The sequence below is a fragment of the Anastrepha ludens genome, chromosome 4 (assembly GCF_028408465.1).
Source record: "Anastrepha ludens isolate Willacy chromosome 4, idAnaLude1.1, whole genome shotgun sequence".
Lineage (NCBI taxonomy): Eukaryota > Metazoa > Arthropoda > Insecta > Diptera > Tephritidae > Anastrepha > Anastrepha ludens.
Window position 1 is genome coordinate 17,429,493 of NC_071500.1, and position 24,413 is coordinate 17,453,905.

At 41.1% G+C, this 24,413-nt stretch overlaps 1 pseudogene; it reads right to left on the bottom strand.

Moving 5' to 3' along the window:
• Window positions 1-15,336: 15,336 nt before the first annotated feature.
• LOC128861072 (ficolin-1-like) lies at window positions 15,337-22,903 on the bottom strand (annotated as a pseudogene).
• Window positions 22,904-24,413: the final 1,510 nt, after the last annotated feature.

A 24,413-nucleotide genomic window follows, 5' to 3' on the forward strand; every position in this document is an offset into this window, starting at 1 on the left:
TATATGTATAACTAGATACAACAATTAAACTACAGTGCTGGGTAAAATTTTTCAAAACAAAATGTTTCACTACGCTAGCAAAAACAAAATAAAAATTATGATAAAGTCGATCGCGTAGTTGAAACAACCAAACCTTTCATAACATTGCAGCAGTAAAAAGCTAATAAAGCAGACCTGAAAGAGTAAGGCTGACTTGCGTGTTCGTACCCGGTTCCATTCACAGTTAACTTTATCACTAAACATCTCTTAAGAATTTTCTCTTTTGCACACTGGGTATTTTTGTCACATATTTTTTCAGTTGGTCATTCAAAATGTATTATGTTACTAGTCTGCAAGTAATCCACAATCGAAATTCCTTTCGTATCCCAAAAAACTGGTAAATGCTTCAACTCTGATAGTATTCACCGCAGAAACTACCAGTGATGAGAAAATTAAATATATAAGCAGACGAACAGAAGGAGGGAACCAAACAGAACATTAGAAAGAGGAAAACAGAAGAGAGGCAAAACTTTATACAGGGGGGCTAATAGGAATGTTAGTAAGCAAGTCATTTGATGAACTTAAGAAGAAGAAGGCTATAACGCTCCGATTCTTGGCAAAGACTTCACTAAATACATCGGAAATATCCATCGAGTACATGTGCATAGTAAGGTTGGCAGGCTGAGAGAGACTGTGGATGGGCAAAACTGATGTTAACTGTTATGTCCGACTGGCTGCCGCAGATCCTCTTGTCATAAAGCAGAAGAGACTGTAGGCAACTGGTTGGACGGATGAAGGGCCACTTTCTATGGGCGAAGCACATGGAAAATGTAGGCATCTCAGACAGTGCACTCTGCCCTCTGCCAAGCAAGTGGAGAGGAGGATGAGAAGGCGGACCACTTTCTGTGCGTCTGCTCGAATCAGGCTTGAGGGCTTTGGCACTGATTTGTTAAGAAGCGACCACCTTGGCTCCTTGGCCCCACAGATTTTGTTGGAGGTCGGGTGGAATTAATCAAAATTTAAAAGGGAACGCGAGTGAAGTACAGTGGACAGCACTTGCTAGTTGTCCAGACAAAAAAAAAACGCAAAACTGTGCTTTTTCAATTTTTCAGTATGAGCCAGCATTTCTTCTTCTGCTTGATTGGTAATTTCTTTCCCGTGGTGCCAGTTGGACACATCAACTGAAGCCAAGTTCTCCTCCACCTGATCTTTGCAACGCAGAGAGAAGGGCCTTCCTTTTACACTAACACCAGCTGGTACTGCAACGAATATTTTCAGACACCAAGCTTTTATACCCATTTGGATGATCTTTATTTTTTGTGCTATGTCTATGGCGTCTTAGAGCTTAGTCAGCATTTAATTATCTTAAATCTGTGTTTAGAAATGCCAATGGCCTTAAAGCAACCACATATGCCAGGTTTTTGGTTCCTCCAATTCGAGTGTGTCTAATGGAAAACAGCGCGAATACGTAAAAGCGACTTGAAGTATTTCATTTACTTTTGTAACTCTTCTCTCGATTTTCCACGTAAAATCATGTCTACTGGCGTACTTCATTTAATGTACCGTACGTATGTTGCAACATCTACAGCATCGTCCACATGAGAACTTTCTATTACTCGAACGGTTAATAACTGAGATGCAGGTGTGTGTGTGCGTGTGCATAGGTACATATATAATGCATGCAGGTTAAGTGCATTTGTTGCGCCACCACTGCGGCAATTGGCACGGAGTATTCGAAACATGGAAATGAAAATGGAAATGGCATTCAGTATCAGAATTGCCGCAAAGGTGTGCAGGGTGCAATTGAATGGCGTGGCGCTTCTTGGATATCCTTACAACACGTATGCATGCGTATGTCCATGTATTTGTGAGTGATATTTACTTTGCTTACCACTTTTGCAGTTTGGCAGTGGCAAACACAAACTTGCTGGTACACACACACACAAACACCTACTGACTCTTCTGTGCATGCAAATATTAAATTTATCAAGTTGCAAGACCACGCTTGTTCAATGGGTTCAACAGCTTCAAAATTTGGCAAATACTCAAGACAATTCCCTTCAGTTGAGTGAAAAATGCAAGCTCTTCTTCTTCGTTAAATTGATTATTTGTGTGGGTGTAAATTATATACTCATTAAGTGCATAATGCGAGCACTCCCACCAACTATTAGTTTCACCCCTGAATAAAGAAAGTGAGTTGATAATACGAGGGGCGACATTTCTGGGCCAACAATGGAAAACTGAACATGGGCAATTAAAAATGTTTTTTTTTCAAAACTATTCTCTATTATTATAAATATAATTTTGCATTAATCAAAACCAATTTTTGAAGCACTTCCTTAAGCCGCACTTCCAGGGCCTTCTTAAATTGTGTGGGATCCAACGCGAATATACTGTTCAATTGCAAGGTGATCATACAAAATCTTATTGATGCTCGTCATACTAATGCCCAATGATGTTTCATCGCGAAATGCGAGGATTGGGAAATTATTTCATTCATTGAGAAATTTTATCATTTACTCTATCATACACTCAATAAATATTTTTATTCTGTTGGGGAATAAGTTCATGGCGTTTTTGTATTTTCTTTTATTTTACAACAATTTGTTTGCTGTTTGGCAAAGGGTAAGTATTCATTCGATAGAATTAGAATAGATAAGATTAGATTTGTGGGGGGTTGGACAAGTCCAAGCACTCAGTCACGGGATAATTGTACTACACCCGGATAGATATCAGTAGAAAGAATAGAGATAGGAAATATAAAAAGTGGATGGGAAGACGGATAAATTAGTTTGAGGAAGAGGAAGAGTATGAACTTTATCTATACTCAGTATATCGCAACCCAATATCCGAAGTTTCTGTTTCTGGAATATGCAGGATATCTACAGAGAAAATGCTCTGCAGTGTCGTCAATTTCAAGACAGGATAGGCATATCGGGCTATCTACGACCATCGTGGTAGCCATATGCTGACCACAGACGTCGTGCCCTGTGATTACACCCACCAGAACTCTCAGATCCTTTCTGCTGATTCGATAGAATTATTTCTATTCTACAAAACTATGTTAATTGTATTTTTGAGTTAATTATTTTTTTTATTAATTATGAGGCTTAGCAATGGAATACCCAGTAGGAAAAAATCCACAATTTCGACACCTGGTCTTCTTTACTTTTAATGGATGCCGTAGCAAAAAAAAACAGCCCGGGACATTTGCGACGTTTATGAAGAAGGTGTCACAGGCGAGTCTACAGCACGGAAATGGTTTGCAATGTTCAAAATTGGCGATTTTGACGTCGATGACACATCTCGCAAAGGAATACAATCTAAATTCGATGAGAGGTTCTTCTCAAATCGCTTTTCAAAGAGAGTGGTCACCAAAGCAGTCATGAATTGGCAGAAGAAATTAACTGCGATCATAAAACGATTCTCCATTACCTTCATTCAATGAGATTTGCCGAAAAATTGGGAGCCTGGGAGCCTCACGAGCTCAAAAAAACACAAAGAAAGTCGTCTTCAAATTGCTTCTAAGCAGCTCGCCCGCCATCGAGCAACACGCGGTCATAAACATTGCAGTTTTGTACCGAATCGTCACGGAAGATGGGAAAAAAGCGCAGAAATGAGAGGATGGCTCCAGGGGATACATCAAATCCGGCAGTCCAGTCGGAACTTGATCCAAAGAAGGCCATGATATGTGTTTGGTGGGACTGAGATGACATGGTGCACTGGGGAGTACTCGAAAATAATGCCACGCTCAACAAAGAGCTCTACACTGCCCAGCTACAAAGCGGAAATGAAGCTATTCGACTGAAAATAGCCGATCGGCATGGTCAAATCACACTACTTCACTCTAACAACTCGAATAGTTGGTCCTTCATACATCCATCCGCCGTATTCTCCGGACCTTGCACCGACCGATTACCATCTTTCCCGCTCCCTGGCAAACCATATGGATTGCGTGACCTTCGACAACAAAGAGGTACGAGTACTTAAAAACTGGCTCAACAACTTCTTTGACACCAGATCAGGTGATTTTTGGCGGAAAGGCTTCAACAAATGGTTGAAAGAAGGGAAGAGGTTGTAGACATCAACAACGAATATATAATTGATTAACTTATTGATATAATTATCGTTTTTTGTTTAAATAAAAGTCATCAGTAAAACGCTACGAACTTATTCCCCAACGTAATACTTCTGGATCCAGCCTGTTATTATTGCCGCTATTTCTGCCCCTGACATTAGACGTCAGCCTAAAGATTAAGCGGAGAATAACTTTTGTCAACTAGTCTTACTTTGATCTTAGTAGGCTCGCTTCCGAAGAACCAAACTGACATTCTACAAAACGATCATCATTCCCGTTCTGTTATATGGCGCAGAAGCATGGACGATGTCAACCGCAGATGAGAAAGTTTTGGGAGCTTTCGAGAGGAAAATCCTCCGCAAAACCTTTGGCTCCCCTAAGTAAGTATTAGTTTAGAAACAACAAGAATGCAAACAGAAAATGAAGTAAAAAAAAAAAGTTCAATACTTAAGTGGGGAAGTGTGGAAGGTTAGCGGAACTCGTGGTCTGCCTCAAACACCTCAAAAGGTAAAACAATATTTTTTTATTGCACTTTCTTCCATTCATTTTTTTCTGATCATGATGAGTTCGCGGGCGCTCGAGGGAACTTCTACGGCTAACAAATTGTCGAATTTGGTGGATAACCTTACCGAACATTTTCCGTTAGGTGTTCATGCGGTGAGACTTGGAATTCCGTCCAGTCCTTCCAGCAGAAACTGTTTGAAGAATGAGGTGGAATCGTCTCCACACCTTCTTCTCAGCTGCTCTGCTCTCGTCATGTATGCTTCAATATCACAATAACTAGCATGACGATCCTTTTCAATCATTTCGCGTACCTTCCCGGAATTCATCGGTGTGCCAACATCGACCAAGAGTTTCACAAATCTTTTGCGGTGCAAAAGGATTGTGTTTGCCCTGCGTTTAATGATTTTGATGATGATTTTTGGACCCGTCTTTATTTATGAGTTAAAAATAGGACAAATTAACATAAATGGTCTTAAGATTAAAAGGTGTATCTGAACTTAAAAGTGGGGATATGAAAGAACATCTAAAGATCTTCCTACATAGTTCCATTCTTCATAGGGATGATATACTATCACCCAAACCAATATTCGTCAGGAACTTCCAAGTTATAATTAATGAACGCACAGACTGGAGAACTAAATCTATCACTTTCAAACCTGGCTCCCAGCTATGGTTTACTGATGGGTCCAAATTGGAAAATGGGGCAGGAACCAATGGGTCTAAATTCAAAAAATCGATTCCGATGGGACTCTACCCAACAATATTCCAGGTAGAAATACATGTCATTGAAATATGTGTGAGAGAATGCCTTAGAAGGAAAATGAGAGGTACTAACATCTACATACTTTCAGATAGCCAAGCGGCTCTAGAAGCCCTTCTATCAACAACTATCACCTCTAAATTGGTAAATGATTGTCTAAACCTTCTCAACACGTTAGGAAACCTCAACATAGTGACACTAGGCTGGATTCCGGGACATGAAGGACATGAAGGACATGAGGGAAATGAAATGGCTGATGATCTTGCAAAACAAGGAGCAAATATGCAATTTACTGGTCCTGAGCCTGTCTGTGGACTCACAAAAAGCCACATTAATGAATTCCTTACTCATTCCCACTGGCTAAACTGTGCTGGTCAGGGTCAAGCCAAACTATTCCTAAGTCCCAACAAAGGAATATCTGACAAGCTACTCTCACTAAGCAGAGTAGATCTGCGTCTTTTAACAGGATATCTTACAGGTCACTGCAGCCTGAGATATCATCTAACTAATATTGGTCTATCTGAGACCAATGTCTGCCGCTTCTGCGAAATGGACATAGAAAGCTCAGAACATGTGCTTTGTGAATGTTCTGCGTTGGGCAGACAGAGACTTCATCACCTTGGTGGTATCGTAGTATCTCCATGCAATCTTTGGAACAACAAACCTAAAATTGTGTTAAAATTTTTAAAAAGCCTAAAACTCAAGGGTTACAAAAAATAGGCCTTTCACAATAGATCAGCTCTGATCGCTGTGCGTAATGGCCTTCTAATAATAATAATAACATAAATGAAATCATAGAAAAAACTAATATAAACATAGTTTCGCGGAGATTAGATGGCTTTACTTAAATGCGTTCACTAACCGCCTAAGTATGTAAGTTTTGGAAACATACTTTCTCGACACAAAGGGTTTTTGGGCACTTCTTACATTGCCAGCGCACTCTTGAATGACGCACACCGGAACTGTTTTTTAGTTTTAGTAGTGCCAATTCCATCTCGGCATAGTAAAATCGAGATCAAGAGGATTATAGATTTTATTAAGCAGAGTAGGGACTCACCGTGAGTAGTGGCACAATTCAAGTAATTAGATGACATTAAAAGGATAATAGAAACGTAGAATCCTATTTGGAAAGTTGAAGCTTATCTGCTCCAAAAGCGTTGTTGTTAAACCATAAATAACTTCATAAATAAGCATTAAAGACTGTATGGTCTGCACATTCGAAATGAGGTAATGTAGCCAAGCAACGGGCATTGTGAGACGGGATCATTTATATGAAGCCATTGAAGTGCGAAAATAGTGAAGTTGCGTTGGGCTCTCGCATTTCTATCAGCGTTGGATTTATACCTAGAAGGACTACCAGACTATTGAAGCATACTCTAAATTTGACCGAGTTAAGAAGTTATATAACGACTTTCTGCTGTGGGGATCTTTGAAGTCTTCCGCGTAGCGCTCTCGGAATGTTAAATTTGAATAGGTTTTAGGAATCACAAACATTTCCCTTGGCAATAGTTGTGTCTGTTGAATACGGACAAAGTCAATAAATAACTACCCTATAAGCAAAAATTCTTTCATTTCTCACTGGCTGTGAGTTTTTTTTTTGAATCCAAGAATTTCTACTTCTGTAAACGGTCTTTTCCATCTGCCCTTATCACATCGGAAGGCATAAACTTTCCATGCTGAGTATAGAATTTTTACAATCTCCGCTGTTCAAATGTGCGCACTACATATCTTAGAGTCGTATGCCATTTTATGCAAGTCTTATGTTTATTCTATTTAAAAGTTGCCACTCATACGTTGCATTGCTTTCACGCTAGATTTGATTCCAAACCTCAATGGATCAACTCTAAATCCGAAAAGCTCTGCAATGTCAATAAAGCAAAACTATTTTAAAATTCAACGCACACCCAACTCGGCGCTTAGATTGACAGTAGATTTCGCTTACATGGCACACATACATATATACGTAGGTACATATACTTGTATGTAATACCCTGTAGGATGACTGAAAGGAAACGAAGAATAATCGTAGCTTTGCCACAAGCAGACAAACTTGATTCCGCGGCACAGGATTTATGTGTATTGGGTATTTCTACTTAAATTTATTTTATAGAAAATTATGTATATACATATGTGGCTGGGTAATTAGGTATTTCTATAACAGATATCACGTTATCACAATATGTGACAGCATTAAGGAATCGAGACAGGCTGCCTACGTTATTTGAGGACCAGTTGAGAATAAAAGTAATATGCTTTTATTCTCAGTAAAATAAAACGAAGCTTCAAGAATTTTTTTTACAAAATATTAAGTTAATATAGATCTTTAAAACTATTAAATAAAATTTCCATTAGTTGCAATAACATCATCGTTCCTAGTCCGGAAACGACTGCCCGAATCAAATGCTCCTTAGTCATATTGAATAAACAGTATTAATTGCAGACTTCAGAGAAGAAACGGTGTTATGTGGATGCTTAATGATTTCACGCTCAACTACGCCCCATACATAGTAATCCAGGGAATTAAGGTATGTTGAGGTGATTTCCCCATGAAGGAAAAGAACTGGAATGCCCCTGACTACCAACGGTCTGCTCCTGGATGGGCTTCGCGCCAACTCAGCGATGGTTGAGCAAGTACACAAATTTGTAAGGTCGCGAAATCCTTCTGTTCACGAATGGATCGGGAGCGCTCGGGCGAGCTTCTGAGGTTGACAAAATATCAGCACTCGAATCTCGTGGGTTTTCTCACAGGATACTATGCGCGAGGAATGCATGCTGTGAAACTTGGAATTACCTCGAGCCCTGTTTGCGTCTGATGAGGTTGAATCATTTCAGCACCTGCCCTTAACTGTCCTGCTCCGGCGGTGTTAAGATCTAGGCATCTTTGCTCTTACTTCTTTTCTACGCCTGCTGATATAGTTCACATTAAAAACCTGATGCATTTCATCAGCAGCACAAACGCAGCACAGTCATCGTTCATAATCCACACACTCTAAACCCATCCTCCTAACCATCCCACCACCACCTCTCCCCGCCCTCTCCTTTCATCCCATCGGTTTTCACTTTCACCTTACCACCTTCACAATGGTATCACCATTTACTTCTTGGGCTACCATTACAGCCTAGCCTAAGGTCTGTTGAGTTAGGCGGCCACAAATTCGGTGTTAGGTCATGGAAATTTGCATTCAATTCCATACAATCTTGTGTTGCCATCGCTTTATGTGAGGCGCATAGAAACAGCGGGGCTGAGTCCCACTAAAATATGTATGGAACGTCAGCGCTATTGTACGCGCCAGGGTTTCACTACTATCTCTTGAACCTCGATATAAGCAGCAGAATTCACTCGAAATACTTGAGTAAAAAAGTGTGGTGGTTCTCACAACAACTAAAACTATAACAGCAGTTGGAAACTTCGTGTGCATAACAACAGTGACTTCTTTAAGATTGGAGCATAGCAATTAGCAATTTCCGCGATTGGTCGTCAACATTTTTCTTTCGTCAAAAGAAAACCACGACATCTCAGGCTAAGTTTAATTTTATTTAGAAGACGTCTTGATCGACTAACTCGCTATTCTCGTGTTTGCTTCGACATAAACTATCTTTTGTACATAACGTAGGATGGATACCGGAGATCTTCATATAAAACTAGACGGATAAGAGCCACAGTAACATTCAACTCCTTGGCAAGGGCCCTAATGGATTTGCTTGCACTTCGTTGAACGAATTCTGCAGATCGGACAGAGTCTGAACATTCCTTGTGTTTTTTGGCTTTTGCAACAGATTCTGTATCGCCGCTTGATGCTTCCAATTCACGACAAATCTTATAAATGCGAGTGAACGAGCGCAGTTAAGAAAATTTGCATTTATAGCGACGATAACTGCAGGCCTCTTCAATTCTTGAGTTAAGTTGTAGTTAGTCCTCCATGCCTTATCTTTAAAAAAAGCCAAGCGCAAAGAAATGCTTTCGAGAAGTTATAGGATATGCATGTCGTCAATTTAGGCGTCTCATTCTATCCGTTCGTATTCACAATAACTCGAAAAAAAATTAATATATTTCAAAGTAAGGTAAAAGAAAGAAATTAGATGAACGAAAATTTAAAAACAAGCGCGCTGGCAGACCATTTTTAAGTAAGTGGATGAATCTCGGTAACGCCTTTTGAAATTTTACTAAAATATGCGCGAGTATATAAAGCAGCCGCCGTAGCCAAATGGGTTCGTGCGTGACTACCATTCGGAATTCAGAGACAACGTGGTTTCGAGTTTCGGTGAAAAACCAAAATGATAGAAAACGTTTTTTTTTTAGTAGCGGTCACCCCTCGGTAGGTAATGGCAAGCCTCCGAGTGTATTTTTGCTATGAAAAAGCTCCTCATAAAATACATATCTCTTATTTAGAGTCAACTTAAAATTGTAGGTGCTTCCTTTTTCGGAACGACATGAAAACTCATGTCAGAAATAGGAGGAGTAGCTGGGCCAACACTCAAAAGAAGTGCAATCGAGATTTACGCATTGTTGAAAGAACGTAGTATGTATTTCGAGAATATGCGATTACCGCACGAGCAGTCGTTTTTCCCAAATGTCTGAAGTGACAGACAGAAAAAGAAGTGGTCGTCCTTGCGTGGGTCGAACCAGTGCAACCATAGACGTTCGACAAAAAATTCGCAGAAATCCCAAATCCCCTTTGGAAAAAGAAAATCATCTCTAGAGAAATGCATGTATTGACCAGATCCACGTCAAGACTAATTACAGATGTTTTCCAATGAAAGCCCTTCGTCGCTCAACTGCTCATCTTTTGGCAATGCACTTGACCAAAATTAGATTCGACAGATGCAAGCCGCTCCTTCGGTGGCACGGTGGCTCCAACAGTCATGAAGATATTATTTTCACAGATGACAAATGACAAAATCGATGCTAAAACATCTAAAGACGCAAAAAATGTTGTTTCAAGTGTTCAGCATGGCCCCCTTCTACATTTTACATAACATTTCTTCTTCTTTCTTCTTCTTCGAAAAAGGGGCTAAGACCGGGGCAAAAGTTTACCAGGAGGATGCCTTAGAAGTCGCGGTGAGACAGTTGAGGAGTTCTGTCTTCAATGGCGAGCGTTGAATATTCCAACAAGATTCCGGTTCAACCCACAGAGCAAAATCCACCCAGCAGTGGCTAAAAACCAACGTTCCTGGGCTCATAATCGCAGATGATTGGCCATCTAAAAGTACAGATCTGAATCCATTACATTACAGTTTGTGCTCGGAATTGGAGAATATCGCCTATCAAAGACCTCACAAAAATTTGGGTGATATAGGCTGGAATTAGTAATTTTGGGGAGCACTATGAACAATAGATACCGTAAATGTCTGATTGGCTGAGACATTTTGACCATAACTATTGTCGCGTAAATATAAAAAACGATCAACGTTGCCTTTAATCGCGACTTGGACAACCTCGCTTTCATTAGCCGCAACCCATCATTTTCCAACCACTGCTGCTTTGTCTTTATGGGCGTTCCTGGACCAAATTCAGGCATTCCGGTTTCATCTACAATGACTAACGTCGTAATCCACTTTCCGATCACTCATCGCTCTGAATGCGGGTGAACAGATCCTCGCGAGATCGCTTATGATGAGAGTCAATGATTTTGTATGACGTTATTTATTTACAACTTCAACTGGAACTAAGGAAAGGTATTTTTTTTCCAGACATATTGTAATTTGTATGGAAGGGATGCAGTGCTCCCGATTTCTGCATTAAAACTAAATTTCCTCAACTTAATTGCCACACCTTGCACGCCTCTGCATTGGCCTATTGGCAAGAAGTCTTGCAGGCAATATGATGCCAATAAGTGTTCCGTGCTCTTGAACCGATGTATACATGTGTATGTATATATGAATGTATGTATATATGTATGTATGTATGTATGTGTTACCCTTTGGGTTCACTTGCGTCAAGCTTATTGACACAATTTCTTATTATTTAGGTTAAAATGCACTACGTGCTGCTGTCAGTTGCCAATATCTAGAAGTTTTTTTGAGTTTAAGTACTTTCCAGCTTTAGAGGATATTTAACTCTTGAAGTTTCATGTTCTGTTTTATTGAAAATAATGGCTTTGTGGTATTACGGGGATTTAAGGTGCAGAGTAAAAATAACAACAATTGGGTAAAATAAAATACTCGTATGTCTCTTCTTCTTCTCCTTTACTGACTGTTTCTGTGAAAGCAATCAAATTTGGCATTTTCTTAAGGCCAGACGGCTAGCAAGTTGAGTGTCTTGGGGAAAACAAATGAAATAACTTGAATATCCATTTGTCACAAAAGATTTCTTGCATTGGTGGCCTGACCTGCTAACAAATTGTTGCGAAAGAGTAAAGCAACTAAAATTGGATATTAAATCTACAAATACTAGTAGATAATGATTTTTATTGAATAGTGAGAAATGGATATCTCTATCAAAAATCACACTTTTGCTTTATGCTTTCTGTAGCAGCAGCTTTTATGCTTTTAAGTAGCTTCTGTTTGCTGTTTATTTACGGCATCAGAAACAACAACCACTAAAGGCGCTTTGAAAGAGCCATGCAGACCACAAATTAGGTCCATATTGAAGAGAAGAAAAAAAAGAAACGTTTTTTATTAGGTCTGTCAAAATGGGTCCGTTGCGCCGTGGCGGCAACGCATTTGACGGACGTGACATAAAAAACCATTTTCATTGGGGAAGGATTTTTACATGACGGATCCCAAACCCAGCACACAACCAGATATCCTGGGATGCTTCGCCTTAGTTCGTGGCCAAACGGATGTACGAAAGCGACCCAGAGGATACTTGGGCCAAGCGCGGAAGTTGTGAAGTGATTAGACTATATGCCAATCGAGTTCTCCTTGTCACTCCCAAGTGAATAGCAATCACTTACGTGGGCTTCTTTCTACACACGGAACCATCCACCGATTAGCACGAGAAAGACCGCCAGTCGTCTTTGTTAAACTCGGCCAAAATCACGTCGCAAGTGGCTATCGCGCCAATGAAGAAGAATAAGACGACATGTAAGCTTATCGTGGTGTCTCAATGATTAGAGGATTCGACTAACATGCCTACAAAAAAATGTCTATAAAGAGGGTTTTCCAATAAGAGATGTTATTTTGATATTCAATCAATGGATTCGTTGCTTGTGTGGCACGTAGCGCCGGCTTGTTGAAAATAAACGTTGTCCAGATTAATACCATCCAATTCTGGCCATAGAAAAGTTAAAGTTAATCATATCTCGATAGCGCAATCCATTCAACGTAACTGTTGCTCCAGCTTCATTTTCGAAAAAGTAAGATCCAATGACTCCGCCGTACCACAAACCGCACCAAACAGTCACACGTTGAGGATATAGAGGCTTTCCAACAATAACTCTTGGATTTTCTGACCCCCAGATCCGCCAATTTTGCTTGTTGATGAAGCAACCGAGGTGGAAATGTGCCTCATCACTCAAGATGATTTTTCGATTTGAAATGCATCATTTTCATGCATTTCCACGACCCAATCAGCAAAGACACGACGTTATTGATGATCGGTCAGCTTGACTTCTTGTGTTAACTGGACTTTATAAGCCTTAGGCCCCTAATATTTATGCAAAATACGGTGTAATGCCGCTCGTGGAATGCCTAATTCCAAAGAACAACGAGGAATGGACAAACCTGGGTTTTCTTCAACACTTTCGGCTACAACAGCAATACTACTGTGGGCAAAAGGTAAGGTGAATTTATTTGTCAAACTTCGCGGGATTACATTTTCGCTCTAGTTATTTTTTTCATGAGTTGGCAGCACTGTTAATATCATCTGGGCCAACTTTCATGTGAATGCCATTAGCAGTAATATATTTACGCTTGTGTTTACCAAACGACCAAGAGTGCATTTTTCGATTTTTACAATGTCTGATTTGATTGAGCAGAGAAGTGCCATCAAATTTTGTTTGCGGAATGAAATCTCGGCTGCGGAAACGTTTAGCATGTTGCAGAAGCCATTTGGTGATTCGACCACGTCGCAGAAAAATGTTTATAAGTGGTACAAAGACTTCAAAGAGGGTCGAGAACCTGACTTGGAGCGCTCTGGACGACGATCGACGTCAACAGATGACCAACACGTCAATAAAGTGAAGGAGTTAGTGGTCAAAAATCGTCGGTTGACTGTTAAAGACCTTACTGATATCATCGGAATATCAGAGGGATCTGTGAAAATCATTTAGAAAGACCATTTGGGCCTACGAAAAGTCAAATCTCGTTTGGTACCGAAAACTCTCAATTTCTTGGAAAAAAGTCGTCGCGTTGATGTGTGTGAAACAATGCATTCAGACAATCAGGACAAGCTCTCTTGCGGGAGATGAGACTTGGATTTATGCTTACGACCCTGAAACAACCGACCAATCAAGCGAATATCGTGCTAAAGGCGAGGCCAGACCGAAAAGAGCACGTCAAAGTCGTTCAAAAATAGAGGTCATGATGACAGTTTTTTTCGATTTTCGTGGTATGGTGCACTATGAATTCCTTCCACCTGGTCAAACTGTTAATAAGGAATATTATTACGTGAAGCAATTCGTCTAAAAAAACCAGAATTATGGGCCAACAACTCTTGGTTTTTGCATCACGATAATGCACCGTCTCACACTGCACTCGTTCTGCGTGACCATTTCGCCAAAAATTCCACGCATATCATTCCGCAACCACCGTATTCGCCTGATTTGGCTCCGTGTGACTTCTGACTATTCCCAAAACTCAAGAGACCACTCCGGGGAACGCGTTTCGAGTCGATTGAGGAGATAAAAGCTGAATCGAAGAAGGTGCTGATGGCTATACCGCTAATGGACTATTTGGCATGTTTCGGGGATTGGCAAAATCGCTGGCATAAGTGTATTTCTTCGAGAGGGGACTATTTTGAAGGGGATGAAATTGATTTACAAGAATAAATAAAGATTTTTCATTTTACAACCAAATTCTCCTAAAATACAAATTTTCGATTTACGGCTATTCTTGAGCGATATGCACGTGTTTTATTCTTCACATCACTAACTTGTCCCAACAGCTCGAATTTGTTCACCAATTTCTGTATTGAGGTCCGACAAAGTGCTTCACGATGACCCAAAAATGTTCGAATTTTTCGAACCGCCTTTGCCAAATTTTCACCACTTTTATAGTGAATTTTAATAATTTCAATGCGTTGTTTAAGCGTGCATCGTTCCATTCTTATAATGGCGTAGTTTCTACAATACTTGTCAAATATCAAGAAATGACATCTTCAAAAGTGACATTTACCGAAGTAGCGGGCTATTCAAAATAAACACCTTTTTTAGGGAAACCCTTTGTATAAAATTTTTCTGACTTAGCTTAATTAGACACAGGCAATAAGTGTATCAATTTACATGCTTTAGTGGGATATGAAATTAGTCACATTAAGCTGCACACTCACACACACATACCCGAATATATTAGTAGCTTTACTTTTTATTTTGTTTAATAGTCAACCCAAAAAAAAAGAAGTGCTTTTTGTTCTGCAATAAATAAATGCATTTGAGCATTTAATTATGAAAACCGCACTAACTGCATACTATGCATAATTTCCACAATTAAATCACGTTTGAAAGCATTAACTTCCCCGAACCCAGTCAACTGGCTGTCTATATTTACCTGTAAGCGCATAAAAGCTCTTGGGTAAACATTAAATTTGTTTATGTCACACCTTTTTAACAAACAAAATTGTTTTGCTTTTAATGAAAATTCTAAAATACATGCAAGTGTACGAGGGTTGCCTTTTATAGATTGCGCTTTTGCAACGCTGCGTGTCATATTCGATATTTTTACAGGAAAATTTGATATTTTTTAGCCTAAACTTACATATTCACTTACGAGCTGAATTTTTTTTTTCATCATTGAGTTGACAAATTCGTCTCGCCTGAAAGATGGAATTACGAGTAGGTAAGTCGTGAAATTTTTCATGCGATTCTTACGATTTTCAACGTGAATAATCGAAACAGCAGTGTATTGATCAACTTTTTTACTCGGCTTTCGGCGTTGAATCATTAGACTTAGCCATTGAGAAACGCTGATGCAACGAGTACCAACGTGGACGTTGAACCTTGCTGAATGAAATGCATGAAGACCGTCCAAAAATGATTGTTGAGCCAGAAACAATCGATGCTGTACCAGGAAAAATTAATTTTTTTTTTTATTGCTTCAAGAAAATATTACTCCTGTCTATATTAACAATAAGTAATTTGGTTTAAAGATATTTGGATAGTTAAGTGATACTCTCAGGCCATTGCACTTCAGAATAATTTTGAAATACATACATATGTAGTACATTTGTAAAATATTTACTATAAAAATTAAATAACGACGAGGAATGTAATGCTGCTGCCGAAAACAAAGATGCTGCCTATAGAGCCACGCTGCGATCGGGCGCAACGCGAGCCATGTGGGATCACTACAGAGAGCTAAGAAAGGAAGAGAGACGTATTATCCGAAAAAGGAAACGAGAGACCGAAATACGTGAGTGCGAGGAGCTTGAGATGCTGGCCAATAGGAACAAAGCCCGAAAATTCTACCAGAAAGTTCGGCGGCTTATAGAAGGTTTCAAGACCATGGCGTTTTCCCGTAAGAACAAAGACGGCGCTCTGGTGACTGACATCCAGAGTAGTCTTAAATTATGGAGGGAACACTTCTCGAACCTATTAAACAGTGACAGCTCCGCATGTCACAGAGAATGTGAAGATCCCGATACCCCAATCGTTGACGACGGAATTGTCGTTCCGCAACCCAATCATGACGAGGTGAGGATAGCGATAACGCGCCTAAAGAACAACAAAGCCACGGGAGCCGACGGACTGCCGGCTGAGCTATTCAAGCATGGCGGCGAGGAGTTGGTAAGGCACATGCATCAGCTTCTATGCGAAATATGGTCGGATCAAAGCATGCCTACGGATTGGAAATTAAGTGTTCTCTGCCCAATCCATAAGAAGGCCGATCTGCTGCAATCTGGGCCTTTTTTTTTTTTTTTGTCGGGACAACTAGCAAGTGCAGCACTCAGACATTAATTGAGTCCATTGTACCCTTTTAATTTTCTTTAAATCTACCCGATCTCCGAAGAAATCTGAGTAGATCTTGTGGTGCCAAGGAGCCAAGATGGTCGCTTCTTAACACATCAGTGCCAAAGACCTCAAACCTGATTCGAGCGAAGGCGGGGCAGACACACAGGAAGTGGTCCGCCGTCTCGTCCTCCTCTTCACAAGCTGGGCAGAGTACACTGTCTGAGATGCCCAACCTTTCCATGTGCTTTGCCCACAGAAAGTGGCCCGTTATCAGTCCAACCAGCCGACTGCACTCCCCTCTGCTTAATGACAGAAGGGCTTGCGACAGTCGATCGGACATGACAGATAACATCAGTTTTGTCCATCTGCAGCCTCTCTCAGCCTGCCAAGCTCGCTCTGCCTCTCCATCGTTTTTCCATAACAAAGTTCATCGCTTCTTGAACTGCATACACCTCCGCTTCAAACACAGATGCATGCATTCCAAGAGCAAAGCGCAGTTTTGTCCCGCTGGATTCCACGTAGACCCCAGAGCCGGAGCCATGCTCGGTCCTGGAGCCATCCGTAAAAATGCGAAAACGGTGTTTGGCGGGCTCATTTTCTGAGTCTCCCCACAACTGAGCCTTTGGTAGCACTACACTGTATCTCTTTTCAAGTACAACTCTTGATGGCATGGAGTCAAGGGGCATGAAGAGAATCGTTGGATCGATGTCCATGCCTTCTCTGTGTTCCAATGCCAGAAAGCTGTCAGTGCTTTGGATGCCTTTATTTCAACGTGTGATTTCCATAGGAGCTTACTATCGAGGATTACTCCAAGATATTTAATTTCTTTGGATAGCTGGAGTATGACTCCTTTTAGCTTTGGCAGAACGAGTCCATCCAGCTTCCTCCTTCTTGTAAAGAGGACAATACCAGTCTTGGCGGGATTTGCCGATAGCCCGTTCACACAGCACCAAGTGTCAATCTGATCCAGAGTTTTCTGCACTTTCCTGCAGATGTTCATAAGCGGAGGGCCTGTTACCAAACAAGCAACATCGTCCGCATACGCTTCTGCGTAGACTCCCGAATCGTTTAAGGTGGTGAGTAGAGGATCGATTACCATGCACCAAAGCAATAGAGACAGCACACCGCCTTGGGGGCGGCCCCTATTACCCCAGATGACACCAGAAGATCTTCCTCTGCTCGCACCGAAACGATTCTTTGGGCCAGCATCGAACGAATCCAATTTACTAGCACCAGGTCTACGCCGTGCCTACTAGGCTATGAGGCTCTTTTCGATTCCCGAATAAGCCTCTTGTAGTTCTTCGGAACATCACCGTATCGCTCCCAGTCCTCTGCAAGGTTAGTCTTGAGGGCCCGGTTTAGAAGTTTTCTCAACTCACGCCTCAACATCTGGAGCTTTCAATTCCACCAAGGAACGGGAGTCCGACTAGGGAGAGGTCGAATTAGACAGGCTGACTCAAAACATTCGGTTAGGGCAGCGTTGAGTTTCTCAACAGCCGCCTCAATGGCCTGTTCTTTTCGAAGAACGCAACGCCTCCCTAAACTTCTGCCAGTCTGTTTTTCTTGGGTTTCTAGAGGGCAATGGCATTTGTGCTTCCTCGCCACACTGAAACTCAATGTACCTGTGGTGCGAGCACGAATCTTCGGCAAGGACTCTCCAGTTCTTGATTGACCACCCAAGTTTTGAGTTTCATAGGGTTAGATCAATCACCTCCTGCCTTCTAGCCGTTACAAACGTTGGCTGTGAGCCCTTGTTATGTATGTCTAGGCAGGAAGACGCGATAAATTCGAATAGTCAAGAGCCCCGTCCATTGCACTTGCTGCTGCCCCAGATTGTATGCTGGGCATTAGCATCGCAACATAGGATGAGGCCCAGACTGCGCCGCTCACAGAACCTCACGAGACAAGTGACCTTCCCGGGTGGTGGCCCTTCCAGAGCATCGTAAGGAAAATAAGCAGATGCAATCACAAACTTCGACCATCCGTGTCTACTTCTGTAGCACACCTCAGCCACTACCAGGTCTTGGCAACAGAATTGCTCAAGACCCGTCACAGTGAGACGGGATGATACTATAAGACCGGTCCTAGGTCTACTAGAACTCCTGTCATATAATAACGTGGCCCCTTTCAGCGCACTTAAGCCACAGAGACGGCCCCTAAAGACCCAGGGCTCTTGAACTGCTGTTATGTGGGGTAATGTGTGCAGCTGGGAAAGCCTTCTACTTAGTAGTGCAGTAGCGGCTTTGGAATGCTGCAAGTTAATTTGCGTCACCGTCAAGGGACGATAGCTACAGGAATCGTCCGAGTCAATTATTTGGGAAAGACATGGAAGCTGACCGTCCCAAAGAAGAGACTCAGACGGTTCCCGTACCGTGAGCCCATGACATCAACACTGGTCTCGTCCACTCGCACCACAAGAGCAGCCCCTTCCTTCCCTTCCCGGTTTTTGCTCTTGGTGTACAAGACGACTCGCCAAAGCCTCGTGTTGATGCCCGGATTCTGGGCACGTAGACAGGATAGGACATCCGCCGTAGACAGGTCTGGATCCCGAATCCAGCAGATGGCCTTCCTGAGGGGTACACTCTCCTCGCTGTAGACTGCGAAGCGAGTGGTCCCCATGGGGGGAACTTTATTGACAACGGTCCTGGTCCTCTCGAAGTTGGCCAGAGACGCGCACGTCACCTTTATGGTGCCCTCCTTTGTCTCATAGCCCTTCGCGTTGGCTTCCGGACCGGAGGCAATAACCTGACGCATCAGTTGACTTTTGCAGTATTTGATTTCTGGAGGAGGAGGATTAAATTAACATTTTATGAAGATAAGTTTTTTTTTTGAAATTTTACAGGTATCTGTCCCCTTAAACAACACGTTTTGAGGTATCCACTTCTGCGTGCCAAAGTGCTTGGAAAATTGGCTCAAACGAATTCAGAAATGTATTCCATAAACGATATTTTGAAAAACAATAAATCCATTTTCATTATTGCTTTGCTGTGTTTTCAGTATTGGGCGCAAACTATAAAAAGCAACCCTCGTATGTAGACACATGCATAAAACAAAACCGTAAAGTTGAAATTGTAATGGAAAATTTAAATATAAATTTAAATTGGAATTTCATATATTAAATTTCCTGGTGACTTATTGCTTATGAAAAATTTATAAATTCATAGAATGTGTTGAAATTTCCTTTATTACTTTAAACGGAAATATATTTCCATAGGAATGTTGTAATTGAGTTCTTAGAAAACACAGATTGATATGTAACTGCAAGTGAATTACAGTATTTATCGTTTTACATTAATTAACTTCTCGGACATTCTTTTTTTGTTTAACTTTGCTTCGGAACACAAATTAAAGTTTAAACAAGTAATTTATTCATAAAAGTTTTCCATACATAATTATTCTTAAAACTCTTATGGCCGCGCACATATAGACATCTTGACCCGCTTCAGGGAATACATTGGACCATGAAAAGTTTCCCAATAAATGCCGAAAAGCATTAGGTTAGGTTAGGTTAGGTTGAAGGGGTTGTGTGTTGGGACACTCTCAGGTTTTAGCCCGTTGTGATGCCTCGTGGGGGGCTTGTCCCTATCTCTCCTAAAACCAGTGTATGCTTTTTAAAAATTTTAGAATATCTCCTATTTCTGCAAAACTGAGATCTTCTGATTCGCTAAAAAATGTTCTCCCTAGAATGGAGCAGGACAATGGCACGAAAGGTGTGAGATTGTCTCTTCCTCTTTCTCATCTAGACAACTTCTACAGAAGTTATGTGCTTGCATACCCATCCTCTGGGCGTGTCTATCTATTAGACAGTTCCCCGTTATGACCGAAATCAGTGAGCTAAGACCGAGCTTATTTTGGCTTAGCAGAGATTCTGTGGGTTTAGCATTGTGAGTCGGCCACAATTATCAGGCGATTTTGCAGGTGCTTTCATTACGCCATCTTTCGTTCGCTCTTCTTACGAATTTGTCAAAGGTAAATAGCTAACATATTTGTAAGCGTATCCCTGTGCCATTGTCTACGTACTTATCTATCAATTTGGTGCCGAGTCTCGCTAGTTCATTGGCTCTGTAGTTACCCTCAATGTCGCGATGGCCAGGAACCCATGTTATCATCAGGAGAATGACTCAGCCATCTCGTTCAAAGATATGCGGCATTTCATGGCTATCGTGGAGATTGCCGATTATTTTGTGAGGGATTTTATCTCCGCCTGGCTATCAATGAAAATGTAGATATCATTTCCAGATATCCCATCACACTGTACCAGTGTCGCGGCTTTCCTTATTGCCATCAGTTTAACCTGAAAGACACCACAGTAGTTGGGAGCCGAAAACTGAGGGAGATCCCCAGATATTCGGACTATACACCTCAGCCCACCCTCCCTTGAGCTTTGAGTCATCTGTGTATACATGGATAGACTCGCGCTGTCTTACATCGTCCCGTTCCCACTCTTCCCTTGAGGGTAGAAGGATCGTAACGTTGTAATGGCAAGTGTAGGCGGAAGTGCATAATCCGCCAATCCGCGAAGTTTCGAAGTACCAGCCAGGAAAAATATTAGCATCCATGCAATTTTTAAACAAGCCTGCACGATTGTATGCCTCGCCATAGCTACCCTGCGATCTGGCATCAGTATCGCGATCCACCTTACTAAACTGCTGATCTTCATGGTACTTGAACGAATCACCAGCAGTGCTAACTCCCAAGATGCCTAATTTATACGCAGTATTTTCACCCCAGGACGCTGAAATCGCTGTACTGTGCATGTTTTTCTACACCGTTGCAATCCTCCAAGTCAATGCATAGCTCAAAATAGTCATTAACAGCGAGCTCATGTAAATGTTGCCAGCCCAGATGGAGCTCGTTTGTTTGACTAATAGTACAAAAATCCATCTTGTATGAGTCCCATGTGCGATTATGAAAGGCAACGAAGTTTTCGAAACGCTGCCAGATGACCACCCAACGATCGGCATCGCAGATCACTGTTAAGGATCGTACCCCACCGTCCACCGGAATTTCACTTATACCGCTGCTTTGACAAATCTGTGCTAAGTGCAAGGAATATTTGGGGTTGCTGTTGGTTTTGCTTTCGGTGCTGCTGGTATCATTGCGACGGTAATGACGGCTGCCCTCTGAACACTTTATTTTCTCGTCCTTTTGAGTTAAACAAGATTTTGGTGTTTCGATTTCTGGTAATGAGGTTAAATGTCCCACACTGCCATTATATGAGTATACCGCCAATTTTTCTATGTAATATTACGTCTAATTTATTCTCCAAGCATTCGCTGGAACCGTGAGAAGGAGCTGCCTGTACCGATGTTTGTAGATGTTGTAAAAAACCAAATAAAATTACGAAAATTGTTAACAAAACTTTTATGCTGCACCGCAACTTTTTTGTAATCCTAAAAGCTCGAGTTACTAATAAGATTAACTAATTCGAGTGAAATGTCCCTAATTTTCAATTTCACGACGCCGCAACTGCTGTGATTTTCCCGCTGCAGCATTGGACATTAGTGCATTTGTACTAATTATACGAGTTTATATGTCTACTTATTAAATATTCTATATTTTGTGATCTGGGGTAAATTTCACTATAGTGACAAGAAAATTGGGTATCAACTCGAATTCATCCTCGAAATATTTTCAAATATTATTTTTGTTATATTTAGTAGGCTTGCAATGAAAGTTTGAAAACGAATTTTAAGACTGAGTATGTCACATAGAGGCCGCCGTAGCCGAATGGGTTGGTGCGCGACTACCATTCGGAATTCACAGATAGAACATTGGTTCGAATCTCGGTGAAACCAAAATTAATAAAAATATTTTTCTAATAGCGGTCACCCCTCGGCAGGCAATGGCAAACCTCCGATTATATAAAGCTCCTCATAAAAATATCTGTCGTTCGGAGTCGTCTTGAAACTGTAGGTCCCTCCATTTGGTGAACAACATCAAGGCGCACATCACAAATATGAGGAGGAGCTCGGCCAAACACCAAACAGGGTGTATGCGCCAATTATATATATATGCCACATAGACGTTCGTAATTTTCCATTCAATTTGTTGAAACACGAAGTTTTTTGGCTTCTGTCAGAGTAGTTGTGAGTCCGCCGGTGTATTGCCGGTTACAGCTTATTCCGCGAATTTAAAATTTGAACAAAGAACAAAAAACAATAATTATATCAATAAGTTAACCAACTATATATTCACCGTTGCTGTTTACAACCTCTTTCCACCTCTCGAAAAATTGGTTGATGCCGCTCCGCCAGGAATTGCCTGGTCTGGTGTCAAAGAAGTTGTTGAACCAGTTTTTAGTCTTTTTGTTATCGAAGGTAACGACCTTCATACGACAGAGAGCGGAAAAGATAGCAATCGGTCGGTGCAAAGTCCAGAGAATACGCCCGTTGCTAAATCACCTCCCAATCGAACTCTTAAAGTGCGGCTTAGAGGACTTGTGCAATATGGGCCTGGCCTTGTCATGAAGGAGTATGGATTTACTATGTCAATGTAGAGCTCTTTGTTGAGTGTGGGATCCTCTTCGAGCATTTTCCAGCATTTTCTTTGGATGAAGGTCAAGCCGGAATCACAGCTTTGGCGAGTTTCCTGGAGCTACCCACTTCTTTCTTTGCTTCATATGGATGTATAGGCACCATTTCTCATCTCTCGTGACGATTCGGTGCAAAGTGCGCTGTTAAATATCGCGTGGTGCTCGATGGCGCGCGAGATGCTGAGAAGCAATTTTAAGGCGACTTTCTTTGTTTTTTTCGTGGAGTTCGTAAGGCAACCAGTCTCGGAGGATTCCAATTTTTCGGTAAATCGCATTGAATGAAGGTGATTAAGAATCGTTTTGTTATCGCAGTTAATTTTTTCCGCCAATTCACGACTGGTTTGGTGTCCGTTTTCCTTCAAAAGTGATTTTCCTTCGAATTTAGAAGGCCATGCGGGACGTGTCATCGACGTCAAAATCACCATTTTTAAACTTTGCAAACCATTTCCGTGCTGTAGACTCCTTTTCCATATATGTCGTAAATGTCCTTTGCTGCTTCGGCAGCGTTTTGGCGAGTAGTCAAATGCTTATGCAATATGAAGCCAACGCATTCTTTCGATATCTCCACGATGTGCGCTAACTGATTCAACCTCAATTGTCGATCATACAAAAGAATTTTGAGATTATTTTGATTTGTTCTGGTGTTACCACCTTATTTGGACGTGCACTGCATTGTGCAACATCGGTGTCTCTACGACCCCCTTTGAAGTCAGCAAACCGTCGTTTTATTGTTGTTTTTGATAGAGAAGAGTCCCCATAATACTATTCAAGCTATTGCATTGCTTTAGCGGTATTTTTTCCCATGAAGAAGCAGAGTAAAATTAACACCCGAAATCCTTTTTAGTCCGTTGTTTTGAAGATAGCGAAAGTAGCGTCACTGGCAGCACAATAAGTAACGAAGTCATGAAAGTATATCATGAAATTTTAGAAGCTGTTTTTTTTTAAGTTTATTACTAACTGCAGAAGAGCTGAATGCAATAAAACGAGTGTTAGGCCCGGGACTTTCCAGCCCATGTGTTATATGATAAGTACAAACTAGCAAGCAAGGGAGCGCGTAAAGATCTCAATTCACATTTCCATTACTCAAAATCATCATTTTCTGTTTAGGAAAAATATGATTAAAATTTCCCTAAAATTATTCTAAATTTGTTGACTAATTTTGTGCCACATCGTGTTGTTAAGGTCAACTGAAATAAATTGCAAAAATACAAAAATAAACAAACAAATATTTCTTTTTGTAAGTAAATGATTTTAGAGGATAAATTAAAAGAAAAAAATACCAATATATATGTATGTATAAGAAATATCATCATCATAAAATCGTGGAGTTCCAGTGTGGAACATAGGGCCACAGCGATTTTTTTTCATTCGAGTCTGTTTTGCGTCAATATCTTAACTTCATTCCAGCTAAGTTGCATGGCGCGGGTTTCTGACTCCAGTAGTTATCTCCTGGTATTCGCTGGCCTTCCACGTCTACGGCTTTCTTGGAGGTTCTAGTCAATGGCGGCC